Source organism: Saimiri boliviensis, chromosome 21 (assembly GCF_048565385.1).
Source record: "Saimiri boliviensis isolate mSaiBol1 chromosome 21, mSaiBol1.pri, whole genome shotgun sequence".
NCBI lineage: Eukaryota > Metazoa > Chordata > Mammalia > Primates > Cebidae > Saimiri > Saimiri boliviensis.
The window spans coordinates 7699907-7726021 of record NC_133469.1 but is presented as its reverse complement, the minus strand read 5'-3'; the positions used below and the strand labels follow the sequence as shown (position 1 = coordinate 7726021).

At 46.8% G+C, this 26115-nt stretch overlaps 1 long non-coding RNA gene across 1 annotated transcript in view; it reads left to right on the top strand.

Moving 5' to 3' along the window:
* Positions 1 to 2568: 2568 nt before the first annotated feature.
* LOC141582630 (uncharacterized) overlaps positions 2569 to 26115 on the top strand; it is a 138577-nt gene continuing 115030 nt past the window's right edge. Inside the window, exons 1-2 of the long non-coding RNA XR_012515516.1 lie at positions 2569 to 2683; positions 24815 to 25016. This is a non-coding gene — a long non-coding RNA (uncharacterized LOC141582630). The remainder of the gene's footprint in view (positions 2684 to 24814; positions 25017 to 26115) is intronic.

Below are 26115 nucleotides of genomic sequence, written 5' to 3'. Positions count from 1 at the left end.
GGGCAGTGGTCTGTGCTCTTGGGGACTGGAGGATCACAGGAAATAGAGCTGCCCTAGGGTTGGTGTGCCTCCCTTCCCTTCTACAGTCAGCTCAGGCACGGCTGAGATGGGACGGTGCCTCACACCTGGATGGGGAGCCCACCTGGACTAGAATCTGAACCCCATGAGTCAGCAGGATTTGGGCCTCCAGCCAGAGGCGAACCTGCTGCCTGTGGTTCCTGGGTTTCCCACAGAGCTGAGGGCTCTAAGAGGAGTTGGGAGCAGTGAGAGCTCTGGGTAAGGCCAGGAGCCCAGTGTCTAACAAGATGTGGTGGCCAGGGTCCAAGGGGCAAAAATTTATTCAGCAGAGTTGAGAATTGTTGTGGGACCCACTGTTCCAGCTGTTGGATGCCATGTGTGGGCTGAGCCACCATGGCTGTCATCACAGTGCCACTCTTGGGAGGTGATGGGAGGGCAGTAACCCCAGATGACTGTCCCTGAGCAAAATGGAAAGGGGCTTTGTAGGGAAAGGTGGGGCAGAGAAAAGCAGGAGGGGCTGGATCAGGCATAGAATCCAGAGGTCAAGACCCATCCCTCCTCCCTCCTTTCCTCCCATTCTCCCCTTCACTCTAAACAGATTTGCTGTGTGTCCAAAGTCACACCAAGGCAGTTCGGGGACAATGTCTTTAGGCCCTCCTCCCTCATCTATAAAGTGAAGAAACTAGATGGTGGAGTCCAAATGTCTTTCGCTTCTATGGCTTTTTACTCAAAACTATATTATTTTACTTCTTGAACAGAACTGAGAAGAACTGAGTTTACTTCAGTATCAGTGCATTCATCAAAGGATTCAGTAAATCCTTTACTGAAACATCAAAGGGTCTTGAAGAACAAATAAAACGCCAATTAAAATGCCTATGCCTTGGCATGAAATAGATGTTGAGTGAGTGTAAGTTATGTTTATCATTGATTCGATACAACACAAATGTTATTAATAACGTAGAGTTCTTTATAATTAGCATTGATGCCGACGTGGAACAGGACCATCTAAACTTGAGCAATGGCTTCCTTCGGGCTGCAGTGTGGCCCTGATGAGCCTGTGGTACACAGCACTGAACAGGACATGTTCGTGCATAGGTCTTTGCCTTGGAGGCAGACGAGCTTTGTGAGCCGAGTGAGGTTTTCTGCTTCCTATTCCATGCAATCAAAAGAATTAGCATCAGGAAGGGTGGGACTATGGAGGAGGGGATAGCATAAGCCATTGGAATATCAATTTCAGGGCAAAAGTGATTTAACTTGAGTGAACAGAGCACTGCTGTGGAGGGTCAGTGGGTCGGCATCCTTTGGATGGGAAGGTATTTGGGGACTTTTGGATTTAGCATTCCTGCAGTTTTGTGACAGAGAAAGACAGGCCGTGGCAGTCGGAGGAGAGACTCCTCTACCTCATCCCTGTGAGCCCTGGAGGAGGAGAAGCGGGATTCGTTTGTGTGCTTGGTGATGGATAGGAAGCCAGTGCACGTGTACGGCAGAGGTTCAGGAGTCGCTTCCTGCAGGGGGAGCCAGAACGAAGGTCAGAGCGGCATCTTGCTATTGACCTTCAGCTCAGGCTCAAGTGTGAGCCTGAAGTTGGTATTTGTAGAGGCTTACGTCCACGACATGTCAGAAAAAGCATGCACAATTCCTTCCTCCATGGTGGCCGATGAGAACATTCAGAAAGCATTGCCAGCAGGCCTTCCATGTTAACTTCACACTGCCTCTCAGGGATCCCACCTGGTCCAACTTGTCTCCCATGCCGTACACAATCTCATTCTCATTATTAATAAAATGTCGCTCCCTACAGAACTCAATACAACGATATTTTTGCTATATTTACATTAAAACCAACAGATGTTAGCAAGTTAACGTCATTTATTATATAAGACATGATGACAATACAATTAGTATTTTTAAAACTGTAATTGTAAAACTGACCTTATTAAAATTCCACTTCCTCCATAGAAAAAAAAAACTAATTACTTCTAGTAATTGGACCAGAAATGACATTTTCAGTTCATTAATATTCAGCAAATTGTTGTCGAAGATGTTCTTGGCACGGTGCACTGTCAGCCTCTTGCATTTCTGTTCATTTCTTATTTAAAAGTCATCTGGAAATAATAGTTTGCATTTTAACAAGATGTGTATCCATGAATTGATTTTATAAATAAAGTTTTTAATTGCTAATTAATTTGTGGGGCTATGCAACACTTTCCAGGCGTGAATGTTGGGGGCTGGCGCACTGAGCCCGGCTCCTGGCCTGGATGGAGCCCGCCCATTGCTGGTACTCCTTTTGCAAGCCACGAGGCAGGCCGGGACCCCGGGCCACGCTCTGCTGCTCCTGAAAGTCTCCACCTGATCACTTGGCCTGGAAGGCGGAAATAAGAGTGTGAACTAGTTTTGTAATTAACTGGGCTCAGCCGAGATTTTTAAAGACTGGAAATCAAGCCACTTAGGGCTGCCCCGGCCAACTGGTTCCTCCAGTTGCAGAGCAGACACCGTTTGGCTTGGGGTCAGGGGAGGGGCATTCTCTCTAGGAAAAGGCGGAGCTTGCAGGAAGGGCTTCCACGATCCCACTCTCCCACCGTCCCCTGCAAGCTTGTTTGCAGAGAAGCCTTTTCCTCGACAGCTCCCCTGAGTTTCCCGGCCTCCTCCTGATGCGTGGAGAGGACATGTGAGTCCTGAACTGGCAGCTGCTTCAGAACAGGGTGGGCAGGGGATGTAGCCCCCCAAAGACGGGGAATGCTGCTTCTTCCAGAAGTGGGGGTGCTGGACGCTAATGGGACCCCTCCCTGCATGCACACGGCACACATTCTGGAGAACCCAGGAGCTGGCAGACATGTGGGGCAGGTGGAGCTGGAAAAACGCATGAGAAGGACCTGGTGGGGCAGGACTTGTTACAGATCCTCACGTGAAGCGGGGCCCTGGGGAAAGCTGAGGCTGTCAGGAAGGCCCTGAGCCACGGCCGCCTCCTTTGTGTCTGCGGTGCGGGATTTCTCTAGAATCCACATGGCTTTGGATAGGAAAAACGCATGCATCTTTAAAGGAAGGAACTTCAAAGGCCAGGTGCCATCCCAACTCCCGAGGTGGGGCCAGAGTTGTCCCGGGACACTGCAATCCCACCTGGGAGCCACAGGCTGGTGTGAGCCGGGCCTGACTGTCTAGCGATGGTGTGAGCTTGGCTGGCCACCTTCGGCTCTGTGTGTGCACAGCTCTGCTGGCGACAGTGAGGTGTGGGGTGAGAAGGTCTCTGAGGTGGCCTGTCATCCTTCCCAGGCAGGTGGTCCAGGTGCCTGTGGAGAAAACTGCCTCGGGCTTCCCCTGGGCTCTGCTTCCAGGTCTCCTTCAGGCGCCTCAGGAGCAGCCGGAAGCCCGCCTGGGCCACACCCCGTTCCTCCGGTGTCCACCCTCTTGGCCTGTGTTTCCTGCTAAGGCACTTGTCCACTTCTCATCCGTCCGACTGGGAGGCTGCTGGGAGCCTGACCCTGAGGAGGACCAGGGGTCCTGGGTAGCCTTGCTGAGCTTCCTGGCAAGGTGGTTTCCAGGAACCGAGGCTAGGAGGTGGGGGGAGCAGGTGCTGGGTCCCTGCCCCAGCCGGTTGGAAAGATGTTCTGCATCCGGAGCTTTCTGTTCAGGGGTCAGGGAGGGGGTCGAGGATGGGGCCGGCCATGGGCTCTGTCCCCCAGCAGGAGTGGCTGGTGGGGCTCCCTTCATGCCCATCAGCCCCCACCGTCCACTCCCAGGCCCGGCCTCCTGCCCCTCCCTGGTGCTCCGTCCTCTCCCTGCCTGGATGTGTCCTTTCTGAGCACACAGTGTCCATATCCTGCCTTGATCTCGCAGCAGCCCCCTGCTGCACCTGGCACCTGTCAGGGACCTCAGGTCCTCCCCACCCCCTGCTGTGCGACCTGGGGACAGGGCCTGGTCAGCCTCACACTTGGACCCAGGAAGGCTCTCTTCCTGAACACAGAGTGGGTTCTCAGGATCCCTAGGCCCAGGCTCTGAACTCACCGTGGCCAGAGGTGGGAGCTGAGGCTCCTGGGGCCCCACAGAGAACTTCCCAGGAGGTGGGAGGGACAGACCCCATCATCTTCCCATGGCCATCAGATGTCCTGAGTGTGGGGAGACGCAGCCAAGGCAGGTCCATGCTTGCATCTTTCTCTTCAGGCCTTCCCCTGGGCACGTCCTCAAGGGGTAGAGAAAGCCTGCCCCTGGGAGTGGGGTCTCCAGAGCCTCTGCAGGCTCTGCTGGTCCCAGGGGCTTCTGATGAGAACCGGGTGGGTGCAGACCCGGTGTGGAAGGTGGAGACCAGGGGTCAGGGGGATTTGGAGGCCATGCTCTCTCCCATCTCCCTGGTGGGGCCAGCTGTGCTTCCTGGGTGATCTCTTGGGGATGAACCCCCCTGGTGTCACCCAGCCGAGTCAGCAGTCAGGAAGAGGTGGGTCCTGGGGCTCCCTCCACCTGAGATGAATCTGTGGCTGCTGCTGAGCCACTCCTGTGCTTTTGATCTCGATGATTTTCTTCTTCTTTTTTTAAATATATATTTTATTGCACTTTAGGCTCTGGGGTACATGTGTGGAACATGCAGGATTGTTGCATAGGTACCTACATGGCATTGTGCTTTGCTGCCTCCATCTCCCCGTCACCTATTTCTGGCATTTCTCCCCATGTTATCCCTCCCCAACTTCCTTGCCCCCAGTGTCCTTCCCCTATTCCCCTCAACAGACCTCAGTGTCTGATGAGATCTTGATGATTTTCAACGATTTTCCCTCCAACGTGGGTCCTCTGCATGAGTAGCCCGGGGAGGGGATGTGGAACCTGGAGAAATCCCTCTTTGTTTTGACTTTGTCCTGGCAGTGAAACCAAAGGTCCCCTGTGGACGCTGTGGGGCGACAGTCATCTGCTTGGCCCCTCCCTCCCTTCACAGTGGTTGCTGGCCACCCCGGGTCAAGGACAGGCTGTGCAGAGGACAGCATGTCATGTTCCCTGCATGCCCCCACCCAGGCACATTTTAAAATACTCCTGTGCGTGTGTGTGGAAATATCCATAGTTTGTCAATCCATGCACATACGTGCACACAAGCCGCCATTGTGGTGGGGGACATGCATTCAGCCTCAGGTGCCTTAGAGACCCCTGAGTGCACCTTTGCCTGGTGTGAACTCTCAGCTTGGCACTGTGTGATCCCCGAGAGCTTTCGGGTCCCTGGAGCCTTTCTGCCATGCCAGCCCCCGGCAGGGGACTCCAACCCTGACAAGCTGCTTCCCTGAGGGCCAGTGAGGGCTCAAAGGTCAGGGCTTGGGGGCTGGGAGACAGCGTCTCTGACACCAGCAGGCAGCCCCCAGGCTCTGTGCGCCAGTTGAGAGCCAAGCCCTTTGCACCCAGAACCTGCTGAGCACAGTAGAAGCAGGAAGGTCAGTGTCTGCCTTTTTAATGTAAATCAGAAACAAGTCGATACTTTACTCCAAGGCTATGTGGAGGGAACACGAAGTTGACTTGACACTTCTTTCTTCTTCGTAAAGTGGGGTGGACTTATAGTTAAGGGGAGATCAGTGGGTAATTTGAATATGAAGTTGTGCATAGCTGCCATAATCGAGTTTCACCTCAGTCCTTCGGAGAACTCTGTTAGAATGGCCCAACCTGCCTCTGATGACCCTTGCTTGGAATCGAGGTGATGTGGCCCCACCTGGCTCCCTGCACCCTTCCTGGCCATTTCCCACCAAGTGACAACCCCCATTCCCACCCCTACACATGGATGTTCCTCCAGAAATCTCAATTAGAGTGCAAGATGGGATTCAACCTGACAAAAAGAATTATTGTGCTGAAGAAGAGTGCAGATGGCAAGCTCACATGCTCCCAGGAGGCAATAAAATGTCTTAATTTTACAAATTCAGTGGCAGAGATTCTAAACCAGAAGGTGCCATTAGAAACCGTTCTCAGGAGAACCTCCCATCCCAATTTTAGCACGAGGCATCAGTCACATCTCAAAACCCTCTCTAATTGTGGAGATTGAGTTCTCAGAAGATGGAGACAGGGCTGCATGGGAGATCAGCATTGTAGGTCTGGGTCTGCTGAGCACAGGGAGGAAAGAGTGGACCCCCCGGCCCTTGTGAGGTCCTGGACCAGATGCTGGGAGAGGGTAGATGTGGCCTGGTGTATAGGCAGGTTCGTCCCAGCACCATGGAGGGCCATGCAGAGAGGTTTGACCACCACCCTTCTGAGAGAACCCTGGACCCAATCCTGACTAACTTGTGTACACCTTTGGGTCCTAATCTGCACATTCAAAGACCCCTGGAAACCCAAAGCTGTTGTGTATTTTACGATGTTCTGGTGGCCTGAGAGGAGCCGATGGAGGGCTATGGAGAGTCTGTGTCCCACGCCGGTGAATGTCTGTCTGCTTCCCTTACCCCAGGGCCTTCCCATCCACTGTGCCTTTCAAATAGAAGGCTCTTCTCCCAGATCCTTGTCCCTCCTCAGCTTACCTTTACCCTCCAGCCAGGATGCATTCCTTTTTCTCAGAACTACCTGACTTTCCACCGTCACATGAGCCAGAATTGTTAATCATGTGATTGGATTAATGTCTCTCCCCCCACTGGGTCAATGCTTCAAGAGAGGAGCGGGGGGTGGTCTGCTTACTTCACCGCCAGATCCCCAGGGTACTCCGCACAGGAGCAGAGGCAGGTTGGCGCTCACATCATACTGTCAGTGGATGAAGGAATAGGTGAGTGAACATTACAGGCGCAAAGGGAGGAGGGATCTGTCTGGTCTGTGGGATGTGATTGATCAGGAGTTTCAAAGAAAAGATGGAAGTGGAGCTGACTTGATATTTACCCTCAGGACTTGAGGTTAGAGCGTGGGAGCACTTTGGGCAGATAAAGCAGACGAGGAAGTGCATGTGAGGCTCACGTGTGCCGGGCTGGTGGGTCCGCGGGTAGCTCGGCGTGGCATGCATGACGCACAGCAACTTGCATACAGCAGGTGCTCAGGAAGTGCATATTTCTGCACTAACAAGGCAGTCGGCATATGTGGTTTAGAGGCAGAGCAGGTCAGAGCACAGCCTCTGGAGTCAGCAGCAGGCAAAGAAAATACCTCCTGGACCTGAGGTGGAGACAGGGATGGTGTTGTCATTTCCCCACCCCTTAGTGTGGCTGGCCAAGACTGCGGTGGGGGGGTGCTGTTTTCTAGGTGGTTAGCTTCTCAGTAGGTGAACGGGGTTGGGTGAATGATTTCCAATTCTTTGCCTTGCCTGTACCTACCTAGTTTGCCGTGTGGCTTTGCAGATAGGGTTCTTTAGAGAAACAGAACCAATAGGATAGATAGATAGATATAGATATCTATATCTATCTATCTATCTATCTATCTATCTATCTATCTATCTATATATAAGAGAAAATTTATTGTGGGAATTGTCTTGGGATTACAGAGGCCACAAGCTTTTTTTTTTTTTTTTTTTTTTTGAGAGGGAGTCTTGCTCTGTTGCCCAGGCTGGAGTACAGTGGTGAGATATCAGCTCATTGCAACCTCTGCCTCCCAGGTTTGAGCGATTCCCCTGCCTCAGCCTCCAGAGACTACAGGCATTCGCCACCATGCCTGGCTAATTTTTGTAGTTTTAGTAGAGACAGGGTTTCATGTTGGCCAGGCTAGTCTTGAACTCCTGACCTCAGGTGATCCACAACCTTGGCCTCCCAAAATGCTGGGATTACAGGAGTGAGTCACCACGCCCTGCCCACAAACTTTTACTCTATGGAGTCTGCAAGCTGGAAACCAGGAAAGCTGGTGGTATGAGTCATAGAGTCCAGAAGTCTGAGAATCTGGTTTAAATTCCAGAGTCCAGGGGCTGGAGAAGAGGGATGAGCCAACTCTGGAAGAGAAGGAGAATCTCTCTTCCTCTGCCTTTCCTTCTGTTGGGGCCCTCACGGTTGGGTGATGGCTACCCGCACTGGTGAGGACAGAGTCTCTATTCTCAGTCTGTGGGTTCAAATGCTAGTCTCTCCCAGATACCCTTGCAGACACACCCCAAAATAATGCTTTACCAGCTGTCGGGGCACCCCTTAGCCCAGCCAAGTTGACACCTACAATTAACCATCACAGTGGTGGGGTAGGTTTTATTCCTGTCACCCATGTGGGCTTGGTCACCGCACTAGCTCTGGCCAGTGGAATGGTGGCGAGCATGGCATGAGCGGTCTTGGCTGGCACCTTCGAGCTGGGCTAGCTGTCTTGCACTCTTCTCTTTTATCACGGGAAGAATGTGCTTCCTCTAGTAGCAGCTGGCCAAGGAGGATGGGAGCCATGAGGAGCAGACCTGGCCCCAGGATGAAGCTATGGCCAAGCTCAATCCAGCCTGGCAGGACCCCCAGGGGCCTGCAGGTGTGTGAATAAAAATAAGTGTTTCTTGTGTGTGCCTCTTGTTAAGTAGCAATGGCTGATAAATACACCTAACTCCACCTCATGAGCCACTCGGCCACCCTCCACAGTCCTGACACTCGGTGTCCTCTGCCCTCCCAGCTGAATCAACGTGAAATGCTGCAGGACAAGAATATTTCCAGTTCCTCTCCCACGCCAGGCTCCCCATTCTAGATAGGAAGCATTGCTGCTGAAGACCAGACAGGTTTAAGGGAAATTTGCTGGTCAATCATTTGGCCAACAGAGCCACTCCCTTCGCTGGGAAAATGAGGTAAAGATGTAGAGCAGATTTTTAAAAACTGTTTTTTTTTTTTTGGGATGGAGTTTCACTCTTGTTACCCATGCTGGAGTGCAATGGCGCGATCTCGGCTCACCGCAACCTCTGCCTCCTGGGTTCAGGCAATTCTCCTGCCTCAGCCTCCTGAGTAGCTGGGATTACAGTCACGCGCCACCATGCGCAGCTAATTTTTTGTGTTTTTAGTAGAGATGGGGTTTCACCATGTTGACCAGGATGATCTTGATCTCTTGACCTCGTGATCCACCCGCCTCGGCCTCCCAAAGTGCTGGGATTACAGGTGTGAGCCACCGTGCCTGTTCCAAAAACTGTTTTTTATTTAATTTTAATTTTCTTGAGACAGAGTCTCGTACTTTCTCCCAGGCTGGAGTGCAGTGATGTGATCTCAGCTCACTGCAACCTCCGCTTCCTGGGTTCAAGCGATCCTCCTGTCTCAGCCTCCTGAGTAGCTGGGATTACAGGCACCCACCACCATACTTGGCTAATTTTTGAATTTTTTTTTTTAGTAGAGACGGGATTTTGCCATGTTGGCCAGGCTGACCTTGAATTTCTGAATTCAAGAGATCCACCCGCCTCGGCCTCCCAAAATGCTGTGATTATAGGCATGAGCCACTGCACCCGACCTGTTTTTATTTAATTGTGGGTAACTTATAGACTACATATATGCTGTCAAGAATAACAATGTGATGAGTACCCATGCCGCCTCAGCTGGTTTAAGATGACAGCGTTACCTGTGAAGTCTTTCGCAGGTTCACCCTAGACCCTTCCTTCCCCATCAGCAACAAGTACCCTGAAGTACTGTTTACTGTTCCTCTACTTTTCTTATTTTATCGTGTGTCTGCATATAGAGTTATAACAACATCTTATATATTGTTTCATGAATTTTATAAAACAGAACCATAGTGTATGAAATGGAACCATTTCTAAGACTCACTTATGTTCTTAAGGTTTCTATAACCCGACATGCTGTCTCCTATCACTGTAGTGTATTCGTTGTCATTGATACATAAAGTGTTTCTTGCATGACTCTACAGACGTTTTATTCATTTATTCTGTGATGGATGGACATCAGGGTTGCTACCAGGTTTCTGATTTTTCAGGTGTATTTCCGGCTATATACAGACAAGAGATGTGGCAGTACTTGAATCTAGACATGGAATTACCTAAACAGAAGTCACGCTCAAATTCACCTTATCTGTCAAGGACAAGTTATTTTCCAAAGTGATTGTTCCAGCGTCCTCCCACTGTGGTATACAGATAGTTCCAGTTACTTCACATCCTTGCAGACACTTCATACTTTAAGATTTGTTTATTATTCACTTGTTTACTTATTTATCTTTTGAGACAGTCTCACTCTGTCATCCAGGCTGGAGTGCAGTGGCGTGATCTTGGCTCACTGCAACCTCTGCCTCCTGGACTCAAGCAATTTTCCTGTCTCAGCCTCCTGAGTAGCTGGGATTACAGGCATGCATCACCATGCCCAGCTAATTTTTGTATTTTTAGTAGAGACAAGGTTTTGCCATGTTGGCCAGGCTGGCCTCAAACACCTCAGGTGATCCATCCACCTCAGCCTCCCAAAGTCTTGGTATTACAGGCATGAGCCACCGTGCCCAGCCATACTTTGAGATTTAAATTGTATCTGTTTTCCCGTTGATAGACAATGGTGCTGGACTGATAACTATATATTGTAAATAAAGCAGCTATGAATGTTTGTGGGCAAGTGTTTTTGTAAACATATATTTTCATTACTCTTGGATAAATACCTAGCGGTGGAATTGCTGGGCTAAAAAGTATGTATTAATACTTAGCTTTATAAGAAATGTCTAAACCTTTTTACAATGTGAGTGTGACATTTTCCATCCCCATCAGTGATGTATGAGCATACTAGTGCCAGATTTTTGCTGCTATTTGACAGTCTCAGTCTCCTTATACTCACCTCTCTAATGAGTGTGTAATGGTAACTCACTGTAGTTTATATGGCATTTCCCCGACAAATGGTTTGGAGCACCCTTTCAAATGTCTGTTGCCTATTCATAGAGCTTCTTGTGTGGAGTGTCTGTTACAATCTTTTGCCCATTTTTCATTACTTGTCTTTTTTTATTATTGAAAGGTATGTGTGTTTTAGTCCAGATATGCATCCTTCATCAGAAATATATTTTATGTATATTTTCTCCCATTCTCTGCTTGCATAATTTACTTAGCAGTGTCTTTTGATGAACAGAAATTCTTCAAGAATTCCAATTTATCAGTGTTTTATGTTATTGCTTTCTAAGTACTGTGTCAGAAACCTTTATTTATGCCAAATCATGATGATATTCTACTATGTTTTATCTTATAGCTTTATAGTTTCATCTTGTCTTTATATGTGTAATATATCTCAAATTAATTTGTGTGTATTGTGTGAGATAAGGATGCATACTATTCTTTCTATTTGTTTTCTCAGTCCTTTCAGTTTTTACCTCGTGTGTTTCCATGCTCTATTATTGAGCACATACAAGTGAAAGATTATTATATCCTGATGCTCATTATTAGTCATATACAAACTAAGGATTATTATATCTCCTTGGAAAATTGAGCCCTTTATCATTATGTAATGCCCCCTCTATCTCTGATAAGTTTCCTTGCTATAAAGTCTGCTTTGCCTGAAATGAATGTATCTATTCTAGCTTTCTTTTGATTCGTGTTAGCATGGGAGATTTTTCTCCACCCATTTGCTTTTAATCCATGTCTTTAAATATAACGTGGGTTTCTTGTAGACAGCATATACTTGTGTCCTTGTTTTTGTTTTTTTTCAACTACTGTAACTGTTTCTGTCTTTTAATTGGTGTATTTAGACTATTGATGTTTAAAGTGATTATTAATATAGTGAGATTAATATCTACTATATGTGCTTTTGTTTTCTACAGTTGTCCTTATTCTTTGTGTCTTTCTTTTGTGTTCCTTCCACTCTTTTTTTTGCCTTCTTTTTCGTTTGTTTTTGAGACAGGGTCTCACTCTGTCACCCAGGCTGGAGTGCAGTGGCGTGACCTCAGCTCACGGGAGCCTTGACCTCCCAGGCTCAAGTGATCCTTCCACCTTAGCCTCCCGATTCGCTGGGACTGCTGGCACACACCACCATGCCTAACTAATTTATGCCTCAGGTCTTTCTTTATAGCAATGCAAGAATGGCCTAACATACTCTTGTTAGTGAAATATACTTGAATTTTGTTGACTACAACCTGAATGTTTTTGTCTTTCTGATGGAGCTTTTGTGCTGTGTACATTTGGGTGAATCAGTAATGAATCTGATGGTATCATCACTCTCATATGTTGTGTTTCTTTTCTAATCTTTCTTTAGTTGTTTTCCCTCCATTTTTACTTTATTCTGCAGTGGCTTTTTTCTCTTTAAAAATTTTCTCTAACGATTTTGGCATTGTACACTATATTTCTATTATTTTGGTGGCTAGTCTACAAATTTTGTCACTCATACACTTAATCAAATTATAAAATCAATCAATCTCTATATCTTCTTCATGTATTTAAAAAACATCAGAATATTCTAATCAACTCTTTCTGATGTACTTACCTTAGTTGTCAAAAATTCAATATTTCTTTTTTTTGGAACTCCATGAGACATAATTATTATAGTTTTGCAGAGGTAAGCTTATCCCACATTTGCCAATTTCTTTGTACTTCTTTCTTCTTTTTCATTTCAGACTTTCCTTCTGATAATGCTGTCCTTCTGTGTGAAATGTATAATTAATTGCATACCTATTTTAGATAAGGTATATTGGTGCATACCATGTATATATTGGGTTTTCTGAAAAGTCTATATTTCATCCTTCTTGAAAGGTGGTATTTTCAGTTAGAGACTTCTATGTTAACAGTTATTTTATGGATATCATTCCACTATCTTGTTACTTCTGCTGTTGAGGCTGATAAATCAGTGTTTGGGCTCAAAGTTCTTTGAAAGTAATCTCTCTCTTCTCCCCAGCTACATTCAGATCTCTTTACCACTGATGACCTATAATTTCACTATGATGTTTTTCTGTGTAAATTTTTTTCATATGTATTCTGTTTGGAATCAGTTGGTGTTCTTGAATCAGTGATACGATTAATTGATTTTTCTATGGCTTATTTTTTTTGGAAATTGACCAGCCACTATCTTCTAAAATACTCTGTCTCTTTTCATCTCCTTCTGGGAGCTCCAGTTAAATGTGTGTTAAACCTTCTCACTCTGCCTTTGTGCTTCCTGACCCCATTAGTCTACATCTCTTTGTCTTAATGTATTTTGTATAATTTATTCTGATTTAATGTCCAACTTGTTAATTCTCCCTCCTTTCCTCCTTCTCCCCCTTTTCAGCTTTGCCTAATCAGGCATTAAATCTGTCCTGTGAATTATTAATTCTGAGAGCGGCTGTTTTTCACTTTTAGCAGTTCCATTCGCTTCTTTCAAATTCTGCCTGCTTAGTGCTCACCTTCACAATCTGTCTTTATCTCTCAGAACATGTTACTGGTCTGGGTCTGTTACTGTTTTTTTTTTTTGAGACGGAGTTTCGCTCTTGTTACCCAGGCTGGAGTGCAATGGCACGATCTCGGCTCACTGCAACCTCCGCCTCCTGGGTTCAGGCAATTCTCCTGCCTCAGCCTCCTGAGTAGCTGGGATTACAGGCACGCGCCACCATGCCCAGCTGATTTTTTGTATTTTTAGTAGAGACGGGGTTTCACCATGTTGACCAGGATGGTCTTGATCTCTCGACCTCGTGATCCACCCGCCTCGGCCTCCCAAAGTGCTGGGATTACAGGCTTGAGCCACCGCGCCTGGCCCTGTTACTGTTTTTTAATTCTCTGTTATTTTTTCTGCCAGGTTTTGCTCACTGCCCCCTTTTTCTCGTCTACTTTGTGATTTTGTTCCCCAGGAAGTGCTTACTGTTTTGAAAGTTTTCCTATGGGATGTTCCCTAGCCCTGGGATGGAAGTGGTATACTCCAGAGAGATTTTGTGTTTGTCTCCGTAAAAAGAAAATAAAATTTCAGGACCTTCCAAATTCATCATGCCAAGGGGAAAAGTTAAGCCCCAGAAGTGGAATCGTAGTATAGCTGTTTTCCTTCTCTGGGTTATGATTGTTGCTTCCTGACCCATGTGCGAAGATGTGATAGGTTACCGTAACTCCCTGTTCAGGAGGCTGAGGCAGTAGAATTGCTTGAACCCAGGAGGTAGAGGTTGCAGTGAGCTGAGATCATGCCACTGCACTCCATCCTGGGCGACAGAGCAAAACTCTGTCTCAAGATAAAAATAAGTAAAAGAGTAGCTGATCAAATCTTATATTTGTGTTGTGGAAAATGTTGTAATTCTGTTCAGCACCTTGCTCCTGCCTGTATAACTGGTTGTCACCTTTCCCCACGCAGGGAGCACCGTTCACCATTCTTTCTTTCCTGTGTCCCCAGATGGCTGCTCTCATACTTCTTGCTTGAAGAAACTCTTTCAACTGGATCCTGAGCAGTTTGATTATTTTAGGTTGACATGTCTTTGGGGATTTGGAGGGAAATATAGTCTAGAGCCTTGTTAACATGAAAGCTCAGTTGACATGTTGTTTAGACGATGCAGTTACCCATTTCGGGCTGTTAATTCAGGCCAGAAGGGACTTTTTGTGAAGAATATTCAGAGGGAAATTTTCCCTTCCTGCAAATGTAGAGAAAGGCCTCTCCCTGCACTGTCTGTTGGAGACTGAGCATTTGTATTTCACCCACGAGGTCCTGTTAGGGAGGGAGGGTCTCACATGATGTTCCCCATATTGGGAAGTCTGGCTTTGCCTTCTTTCTTCTAGAAGGCCATGGCAATTAAAGTTCAAGTTCATCACAAGTGACCTCAAGGTAAAAACTGGCTTTCAATATCTGCCCATCTTTTTTCTTCTTGTTTCCCTTTAGTTTTTGGCTCAGGTATTACCTGCTTTATTTGTTAGTTAAGGGACACGCTTAATTAAAAGTTTTGATCTGATTTGTTTTTTGTCTTCAGAGGGCAGTCCAAATATTCAGATTGCCAAACTGAGATTCTAGACCAGTTTCCACAACTGTGGGTCACCATCTATGAATAGGTCATGAAATCAATTGAGAAAGTTGCTACCAATATTTTAAAACAGAACAGAATGAAATGGAGTGGGAGAGGAAATATCATAGTTCATTGGCCATAACAAGAGTAAGTAAACTGTCATTAAACTTTGAGTTTGGTTCTGTGTCTCCACCCAAATCGCATCCTGAATTGAAATCCCCATGTGTTGGAGGAGGGGCCTGGTGGGAGGTGATTGGATTATGCAGGGGGTGGGGGGGGGAGTTTCCACTTGCTGTTCTAGTGATAGTGAGTGAATTCTCAGGAGATCTGATGGCTTAGAACTGTGTGACACTTCCCCCTGCATTCTCTTTCTCCTGCTTCCATGTAAGATGTGCCTTGCTTCCCCTTCACCTTCTGCCATGCTTGTACGTTTCCTGAGGCCTCCCCAGCCATGCAGAACTGTGAGTCAATTAAACCTCTTTTCTTTATAAATTACCCAGTCTCAAGGAGTTCTTTATAGCAGTGTGAGGATGGACTAACACATCATATATGCATACATGGGTAACTGGCTTCCATGGAAATGTATTTCTCACTCCTGGTAATATTGCAATTATCTCTAGATGACAGCAGTGCTTCTTAAACTTTAGTGTGGTCACCAGCCAACTGAGGATCTTGTTAAAATGCAGATTCTGACTTAGCAGGTCTCTCAGGGGAGGGGCCTGAGATTCTTCATTTTCATCAAGCTCTCAGTAATGCCAACTCTGCTGTTGTGGAGGACACACGGAGGGGCAGACCTCCTGAACACACTGAAATGGCATCTCCCCTCTGTTGCTGTGACCACCTGGGGATTCTTCCTGCCTGCTGCACAAGTAAAGACCATGGCTTTGCTGTAAAGAAAGAGTTTAATTGCGGTAAGGCCAGTCATACCATATGGGAGATGGAGTTATTACTCAAATCAGTCTCACTGAGGATCCTGGGTTAGGGGCTTTTCAAAGGTAGTTTGGGGGAAGGGGTGGGGGTAGCTAGGAAATGAAGGCTTGCTGCTGATTGGCTGGGGCAATACTAGGGGTTGGAAGCTGGAGTGTAGCTGGGAAATGGGTGCTTGCTGTTGATTGGCTGGGATGGAGAAATGAGTGATTGTTGCTGCTGATTGGGGTGAAATCATAGGGGGTGGGAGCTGGGTAGTTGGAAAATGGGTGCTTGCTACTAATTGGCTAGGGTAGAGATGAAATTGTAGTGGGTGGGAGCTGGAGTAGCTGGGAGATAGGTGCTTGGTGCTGATTGGCTGGGCTGGAGATGAAATCATGGTGGGCAGGAGCTGTCCTCTTGAGCTGAGTTGCCTGTGGGTGGGGCCACAGGGCTGGTTGGCAGTTCCAGGTGGAACCCTGTGGGTTAGACATGCAAAAAAACCTGAAAAGACATCTCAAAAGGTCCATCTTAGGATCTACTCTAGTGATGTTATCTGCAAGAATAATTGGTGAAGTCATATGTCCTGTGACCTCTAGAGTAACGGCTGGCAATCCTTTATTCCGGCTTCTTAGCAGGACTCAGGTGCCTCTCCTTCACCTAGCTGGAGGCTCTCTCATTAGCTTTATAAAGGCAAAGGTTGTTGAACTTTGGGGAAAGCCTGTTTTTTTGGGGACACATTTCCAGGTGTCCCCAAACTATGGCCCATGGGCCGCATGCGGCCCCCTGAGGCCATTTATCCAGCCCCCCGCCGCACTTCAGGAAGGGGCACCTCTTTCATTGGTGGTCAGTGAGAGGAGCACAGTATGTGGCGGCCCTCCAACGGTCTGAGGGACAGTGAACTGGCTCCTGTGTAAAAAGTTTGGGGATGCCTGCAACCTAAAGGTCTTCCAAAGCTAGCCAGGCCGAAGCCCAGGACTAATTAAGGTGGCTTGAAAGCTAAAGGCAAGAGGGAGGTGGGTTAGATTGACCTCTTTCACTGTCATAATTTTCACACTGATACAGTTTCACCAATGGTGTCACCTCCTTCATGCAGCTGGCACAGGACTCTGGGTCATGAATACAGGTGTTTAGTACCCACAAGCCTCTCCTCCACAGAGCCTTACTTGCAGCTCATACCAACGGCACTCTTCAAGGAGTTGAGTGTAAGAAGTACTAGGGTCATCTGGACACCCTCGCAGAGGTCTGAGTATGCCATAGATGTCCTTCCTATCCCATAATAATAAAACATGTGCATTCAGAGCCGCCCTTCTAAGCCACCTTCTCAAACAGCGGGTGCCATTTATCTTCATGCACTTAGAGTCTTCTCTGCCAAAGACCTTTTTCTCTCTACAAGATGCACATACCAACTCAACACCGAGGGCTAATAAAAATGCCCAATAAATTCAGAATACACCTTCAAACAAGAACACCATATGCAAATGGCAAAGTAATTCCATGGTTAAATGTTATTCCTGAAACACTTGTGTGAGGCAGAGCTATTTAAATTGTAGGTCCGGTATAATTGCTGTTGTGCTTTCTGGCAGCAGCAAAGGCTGTAGTGAAATGGCTGTAAAATATAATAGGCAGTGCTTCCTGCTTTTGTTTTCCAAAGTAAACTACTTGCATTACTATTTACATATCAATGCAAACTTCCTGTCGCTAAATCATGCAAATAGAAGAGCAGGGTTCAGCACAGCCCAGGAATGGAACACTGGAGATCACTTTGCAAGCTATTTCTTTTTTATTTATCCCAGATCCCCAAACATTTGGGCTGGCCCGGCTTGTAATGCAATTACTCTGAGTCTCTGGCTCAAAAATGCTCGTGTTTATTGTGCCCATTTGATCTGGCATGGATTTAGAGATTAGAAGGCAAGGGATGACTTCAACCGCTTGCTGAATTGCTGGTGTGCTGAGCAAAAGATGGGATTGATTGCAAAGCTGCCAGGGAATGCTAAAGTGGCCTGGATTTTTTTTATTTTTTTTTTTTTTATTTTTTTTTTTTTAAGTTTAGGAATTACACAAAGTCTTGACTCTGCAAGACTCTTTTTACAGTCAGAAAAATCACAGTTTGGTCTCAGGGCAAAATAATATTAAAGGGATGGCTACTATATTGGTTCATTTAATGCTACTGTAACAAAATACCATAGACTGGGGGTTTATATACAACAGGAGCTTATTTCCCACAGTTATGGAAGCTGGAGGTCCAAGGCGAGGCTGCAGCAGATACGGTGTCTGGTGAGGACCCACTTCCTGGTTCATAGATCAGTGTCTGGTGAGGACCCACTTCCTGGTCCATAGATCAGTGTCTGGTGAGGATCTACTTCCTGGTTCATAGGATTACTGTCTGGTGAGAACTCACTTCCTGGTCCACAGATCAGTGTCTGGTGAGGATCTACTTCCCGGTCCATAGATCACTGTCTGGTGAGGACCCACTTCCTGGTCCATAGATCAGTGTCTGGTGAGGACCCACTTCCTGGTCCATAGATCAGTGTCTGGTGAGGATCTACTTCCTGGTTCATAGATCACTGTCTGGTGAGGACCCACTTCCTGGTCCATAGATCAGTGTCTGGTGAGGATTTGCTTCCTGGTTCATAAATCAGTGTCTGGTGAGGATCTGCTTCCTGGTTCATAGATCAGTGTCTGGTGAGGATCTGCTTCCTGGTTCATAGATCAGTGTCTGATGAGGATCTGCTTCCTGGTTTATAGATCGGTGTCTGGTGAGGACCTGCTTCCTGGCTCATAGATGGTGCCTTCTTGCTGTGTCCTCATGTGGTGGAAGGGGTGAGGGAGCTCTCTGAGGTCCCTTTTCTAAAGGCAGTAATCCCATTCATGGGGGCCCCATCCTCATGACCTCATCCCTTCCCACAGGCCCTACCTCCTAACACCACAGCCTGGTGGGGGAGGATTCCAGCAAATGGATTTTGCCGGGACACTAGTAGTGTTCAGACCCTAGCAGCTATTCATATGTTGGAGGAAACAGACAGTCCATGCAGGCAGTGCAAGACTGAGCTATTTACCACTTGTCTGTGGTGACCAAGATGTGATGTCTCCACTATAGCAGAGTCATAATCCATCCCTCTCACTAAATGGTTCTAAAATAAAATCATACATAACTGTGAAGGCATATGATCTGTGAAATGTCAGAATGGCCAAATAATAGTAAAATCCTTGCAGTTAAATCCTCCACTGCCCTTGGCTCCAGCTGACACACTGTCTGCACCCGCGGCTTTGCACTGAAACCTCTCTCATCTGTCTCGTGCTCCGTTTCATCTGTGAAGATCCCCGAAACAAATGCCACACTCCTTGAGAGCAAAGTTTAATAGTTTTTATTGTTGTTGATGTTGTTTTTTGAGACTGGTCTTGCTCTGTTGCCCAGGCTGGAGTACAGTGGCACGATCTTGGCTCACTGCAACCTCCACCTCCTGGGTTCTAGCAATTCTGCCTCAGTCTCCCGAGTAGCTGGGATTACAGGTGCCTGCCACCCTGCCCGGCTAATTTTTGTATTTTTAGTAGGGATGGGGTTTCACCATTTTGGCAGGATGGTCTCAATCTCCTGACCTCAGGTGATCCGCTCACCTCAGCCTCCCAAAGTGCTGGGATTGCAGCATGTGAGCCACCACACCTGGCCTCATGGTTGTATTCACACCATGTTATAAAGCTAGAGCCAGAGAGGGGCTGAGAATGGTCCTGGCTCTCCATCCTGCAGTGAGTCTTGGTGGATTATGGCTGGCCAGGCCCCAGGCTGCACTCAGCTGCAGCTGACATGGGGCAGAAGGGCAACCGGCTGCCTCCCAACAGACAGGCCTTCAGGAACATGTGGGCAGTATTTGGTTAATTACATCACTTCTTTTTAAGCTAAGGGCGACAAAGGAAGACTGCAGATCTGGGGCATCCCCGATTGGCTGAAACCGCTTCCTCCTTTGGCCCCCTCTTTCATTAGCTGGTCTGGTTTCTCAGACTGGAATGCCCTTCATGGACCTGGGTGATGAGATTGCGTTGTTTCTCAACCCAGAGCCTGCTGTGTGCAGGTGCCCCAGGCTGTGCCTTCGGTGCATAATCCTGGCAGAGCTTGTCATCCTCAGTGCTGGTGACACTGTGGGCTGGTAATCTCTGTGGAGGAGCCACCCTGTGCAGTGCGGGAGACTGAGCTGCACCCCTGGTCTCCACCCACCATATGCAAGTAGCACCCTCCAGCAGCAGCAGCCTGAAATGCCTCCAGACGTTGCGACATGCCCCTGGAGGGCACAACTGACTGCTCCCTCCCCCACCCAGGTGAAGACCTTTGGTTTAGAGCATGGATCCCCAGCCCCCGGGGCATGGACTGGGATTGGTCCATTTCCTGTTAGAACAGGCAGGAAAGCAGGAAAGGTACAATAAATGTTGAGTCTTCATTTTTATTTCCCATTTCAACCCAATCAGCAGCTTCCTTAGCATTCTCCAGAGACGGCCAATGAGATTTTGTTTTTGGCACCTTTATAAATTCATGCAAGTGGACATATTTGATATGTTTCAATACATTGCAATTATTATCATTGATAATAATTGACAGTTGAGAGTCTTGACAGCTACTTTTTAGTCTTTGTTATGTCTTTGTTTTCCAGTCCCCCAAAAATGTTTAGGCTCATCTTGTATTTATTCTGCCCCAGCCTTGGAAACCGCGATTTCCTCAAAGAAGGGTAGTCTGTGTTAATGGGAATGATATTTAAGGACTGTGATTTATACTCTTTGCTGTTAACTTGGTCAGTGATTCAAGACCTTTTCAAAAGACAAAGCTGGTGAATAGGCTTTCTTTTTTTTTGAAATGGAGTCTTACTTTGTCACCCAGGCTGGAGTGCAGTGGCGCAATCTTGGCTCACTGCAACCTCTGCCTCCTGGATTCAAGCCCTTCTCCTGCCTCAGCCTCCCGAGTAGCTGGGACTACAGGTGTGTGCCATGATGCATGGCTACTTTTTGTATTTTTAGTGGAGACAGGGTTTTGCCATGTTGGCCAGGCTGGTCTCAAACTCATGACATCAAGTGATCTGCCCACTTCGGCCTCCCAAGGCGCTGGGATCACACGTATGAACCATTGCACCCAGTCAGTGAATAGGCAGTTTCTAAAGGTAAAGATTCCTCATGAGCTCTCGCGCCAATTATTTTTCAAATTCAGGGCTACATTGTCTTTATTTAATCTCACAAATAGGACATTTGTATCTCCTGTCACTGAGGCCCCACATTTCATTTCTTACTGACGCTGACTTAAGTTCCCCCACAGCACAAGCGTAGGAACCTTAGAATGTCAGTCTCAGTGATGATGACAATGGCTTCTGGCTTTAGTTTCTGCCGTCTCTCTTGCCATGAGGGTAGGTCTCGCTGGGGATGTTACGCCGAATGTCTGTATTTTAATGTCGATTGCAGTAGCCGCTCTTCCTATATTATGTCACCAACTAGATACCATTGGGTTCATTTATTTTATTTCCTATTTTTAGATATTACTATGTAAGATTTCTTCTGTTGTATTTTTCAATTGATGTCTGATTTGCTGTTACAGATTCCAATTCTGTCTTAAAGTTCTCTATTTTTTCATCCATTTTCCTCTATGTTCTTAAATATGGGTAATGACGACTATTTTAAAATCTTGTCTGCCAACCACAATTTAAGAATTACATGTGGGTCTACTTCTGTCATGTACGTTCTTTCTCCTGATCATACACCACAGTGTCTTGCCTCTTTTCTTGTCTAGTAACTTTTTTATTGTATGATTTTTGTAATCCTCCAATATCAGCAGAAAACTCATGATTTTCAAGGGCACATGGAATATTCCCTAAGATAGACTGTGCCCCGAGTCAGAAAACAAACGTTAACAAATTGGAAAGAAGTAAAGTTAAACAAAGTATGTTCCTGGCCATCATCAGCATTTGATTTGAGAAATTCAAATCAGAACATCTGAAGGCAGCAGTACACAGTTTCTAGAATGGCTACAATAAAGAATACTGACATTAGTAAGTGCTGACAAGGATATAGAGAAAATGGAACTTGCAGACATTGCTGGTAGGCTTGTGAGATGGTGATGCCACTCTAGAAGATAGCTTCACACCCCCTTCTAAAGCTGAACCTTCACCTCCTACATGATTCTTTCATTCCAGTCCTAGGGATTTACCCAAGTGGACTGAGAATTTTTGTCCATATAAAAATCTCTATATAAATGTTTTAAAATTGATTCATAATTGTTCAAAACCACAAACAGTTCACCAGAGGATATATAGGAGCAAGCAAACTGACCCTTGAACGGATGCATGGCTAAGCAAACTTGGGCCATGGAATGGAATACTACTTAGTGATGAAAAGGAATGATTGACTGATATACCTACCACCTGGGTGAGTCTCAGAGCCATTCTGTCCAGTGAAAGAAGCCAGTCTTGGTTACATATTGTGTGCTGTTCCAAATAAGACAAAAGCTGATCAGTAGTCAGGGTTAGGGATAGGAGGGGTGTGACTATAAAGAGACATGAGATTTTTGGGGGTGATGACTTGTCCTATATTCTGATTGTGGTGGTGGTCGGGTGAATCTGTACATGCTAAAATTCTTCAAAGTATGCACCAAAACAGGCAATTTTACTATATGATAATTAAAAGTTAAAATTAATAAAAATATCTATGAGCCACACCCCTGCACTTGCATTATGTTTAGTCTGGTAGGTAAGAATGATCTGAATAATATTTGCGCCGTTAGCTGCAGGTCTGCGCCTAGATCTGTGAGTGATGTACATGTGTTTAATTTCTAGTAAAGCTCCTTGCGTTAGTGTGATGATGTTAATGTTACCCACATGGAGTTTTAAACTAAGTGAAGGCAGATAATTTGACCAAGAGCCAAGGCACCAGCCAGATCATTCCTGTTGGTTTTTGTACACGAGTGTCTTCAACTGAATGGAAACAGACCAAAGAGAAATGGGGCAAACCATGAGCAGAGATCTCATTTCCCTTCAGCTAATTCTTTCTCCCTCTCTCCTGCACGCATACTCACTGGTGCAAATCATAGCCCCAAAGATACAACCCCAAACACCAAATTGTGAATGTGAAATCCTGAAAGACCCAAATCCCCAGACTCTAAAAATCCCTGACATCTAAAGTGCCCCAAGTCACAATCCCAAAAGGTGAAAACCTTGAAGGGCTCAAATCCGAAAGCCAAATTCTGGGGAAGGGATTGGTGCGTCTTCAGTTGTATGTAGGGTAGTTGCATCGTGTTGGGGAGAGCTGCCACCTTGCTACTGTCATTTTGAAAATCAATGTGGTTTAAAGAGATGCATATGGGTGCTGAGTGGACAAGGGCTGGCCTTAATTTTAGGTGTCAACCTCACTGGATTAAGGAATACCTAGAAACGTGGTAAAACACTAGTTTGGGCGTGTCTGTGAGGGCGTTTCCAGGGGAGGTTGGTGTGTGCCTTTCTAAAGCTGGGCAGATGAGGTGGGGAAGATGTGCCCTCTGTGTGGGCGAGCACCAGCCCTTGGGCTGGGCATGCAGCGAACACACATGGAAGGTGATGTAGAGGGTGAACTGGTCTCTCTCCGAGAGCTGGGACAGATGTTTCTTCTCCTGGACATCAGAGCTCCAGGCAGGTTGGCTTTGGACTCCTGAACTTGCCTCGTGGGCCCCAGGTCCTGAGGCTTTTGGCCTCTGAGTTACCAGCAGCTCCCCTGGTTCTGAGGCCTTTTGACTTGGCCTGAGCCACACTGCCGGCTTCTCAGGGTCTCCAGCTTGCAGACAGCCTGTTGTGGGACTTACAACCACCACAATTGTGTAAGCCAATTCCCCTAATAAATTCTCTCTTGTCTATAGGTATATGTATCTTACTGGACTGTCTTTCTAGAGAACCCTGAATAATACAGATTTGATATCGGAAAAGCTGAATATTAGTTTTACTTACTATATTCCTTACAATATAATAGAAGAGACATTTGAAATTGTTCCCTCGCAAAAAGGCTGTGGTAATTTGAGTGGATGACGCCACTTAACAGTGAAAGACAAAAGTTTAAAAGCTGATTATTATTGAGGCCGTGAAAGCTTCATTGCAGCAACTGAGCAGTAACTGGACTTTCAGATGGACAGCAAACACTTTCACGATTTGCAGATCATAGCCGTCACACAGACACACAGGCAGCCAGTGTCCTGAAGATCATGGAAGTGACAGGTGGGCGGCAAATGTAAGGAATCTCTCCTGCCAAGCTGTTCGGTGTGTAGGGCTCCTGTCTCTTCACACATGGCGCAGGTCCGGTATGCTATGTATTTCGTCTTCATGTCATTTCCAATACTGGAGCTATAATTTGTGCAGAGACCTCTAGAGAGTTCTATTTTTTTTTTTTTTAAGCTAGGCATGTTGGTGCATGCCTGTAATCCCAACTACTCAGGAGGTCAAGGCAGGAGAATCCCTTTAACCTGGTGGCAGAGGCTGCAGTGAGCTGAGATCATGCCACTGCACCCAGCCTGGGAGACAATGTGAGACTCTATCCCCTGGAATTAATTATTCTTTCTCATCCCTGGCCCCCTTTTCTGCTCAGTGTACCCAGTGGGTCCTACTGTTCTCTGCAGCTGTGCCATCCCGCTGTTTTCCACCCCCACCCCATATCTTCTTCAGCTTCTACCTATCTAACCAATGTCACACTTTTCATTATGAGCCAACAGGGTTAACACCACGATTATACGTCCTTACAGCATGCTGTGTGCATTTCACTCTTATTTATGGCGGATTACTGTGTGGGCGCTCCCCAGGCTAGGAGCACATGAGGCCGGCCCATTTCTGTCTTGCACACGAGTGGGAACTGGGCTGGCATGTAGCATGTGCTCAGGGAGCATCTGTGGAATAATTAGATGAGTACAGAAAAGAACAAAACTCATCAAACTTGCGCGGGATCGAGCCCGCAGTTCAAGCCAGTTCTCATCGGCCACAGTCGGGTTATTTCCATTTCAAATCAGACAAAAGAGAACATCATGAGCCTCCACGTGTAAGGAATGCAGAGTTAAAGGGCAGGCCCCTGTGCTGCCCATCTGGCCCCACGCAGCCGGATGCCAACGAGGTCACGGTGGACCCATCTGCGGTGCCGGCTGTGACCTGCAAAGCCACCTCCCGCCCACACCCATTTGTGACTCACTTATCCCTTCCAGGTTCTTCTTGATGGCAATTTTGAGAAATAACGTGAGATCTCATAACGACAGAAGCCACAGGAACAAGAAGAAAAGCACTGCGGGTCATCGGTGTGGCAGCGAGTCCCCGTGTCCCGCTTCGGCGTCTTGCCCAGCAACATCCGCTGACGATGCAGGGCCACTGCCCCGCCCAGCCGGCTCACCACAGCAGAGGCCTGTGACGGTAAGGGGGCATGATGCCCACTTCTTATTTGAAGTTTTACTACATGGCAGGTACTTGGCGTGTTTTTGATGTGAGTTTCTTCATTTACTCTCCATGGATGGGGTCATTATTATTCCCATTTTACAGGGGAGGAAGCTGACAGGTACAGAGCTTCATTTTCATGCCCAAGATCACACAGTCAAAGGCAGCGTCTGAGGTTAGAACCTACGTTGGGTGGACTCAAGATTATATGAGCAATGTCAATACTCCAGATTAACCCATTTTCTCTTAGAAATCACTTAGATTTGAGACTGGGATGGGTCAGAGTACTTCTTTTTTTTTTTTTTTTTTTTTTTCTTCAATGCGCTTACTTCTTTATTTATTTATTTTATTTTATTATTTTTTTAAAATGAGACAGCATTTTGCCCTTGTTGCCCATGCTGGAGTGCAACAGCATAATCTCGGCTGCAACTTCCACCTCCTGGGTTCAAGTGATTCTCCTGCCTCAGCCTGCTGAGTAGCTGGGATTACAGGCACCCACCACCACACCTGGCTAATGTTTTATTTTTAGTAGAGATAGGGTTTTACTATGTTGGCCAGGCTGGTCTTGAACTCCTGACCTCAAATGATCCACCTGCCTTGGCCTCCCAAAGTGCTGGGATTACAGGTATGAGCCACCGCGCCTGGCTCAGAGTACTTCTTAAAGAGTTTACGCCACACTCCCAAAGTCCTGCTCCCTCTCCCTTCCTTCCTTCAAAATGGTTTTTTTGTGCTAGCTCCGTGGTCTTCTTTGTGGCTGACTCTGACACATCCTTTAGGGCTGAGCCTAGATGCTCCCTCCCTAGAGAACCTTCTGATCACCTTTGGCTGTTAGGTCTCTTATTTCAAGTTTTGGTTGTAAGCTACAGCTTCCCCTGGTGGTGCCCATCACAAGAGGGAAAGCGCTGTTGTGAATAGATAATTGTTTTCCAGACTAGTGGGAGCTACAGAGGACAGAGCTTCTCATGATGGGCCCCTTTACCCAGCTCAGCAGGTTTACCACAGAACAGGATGGACACAGGGCTCGAGCTAGGAACACAGAGACCTGCATGGTATGGCCCTCCCTCCGGCCCCCAGTGAA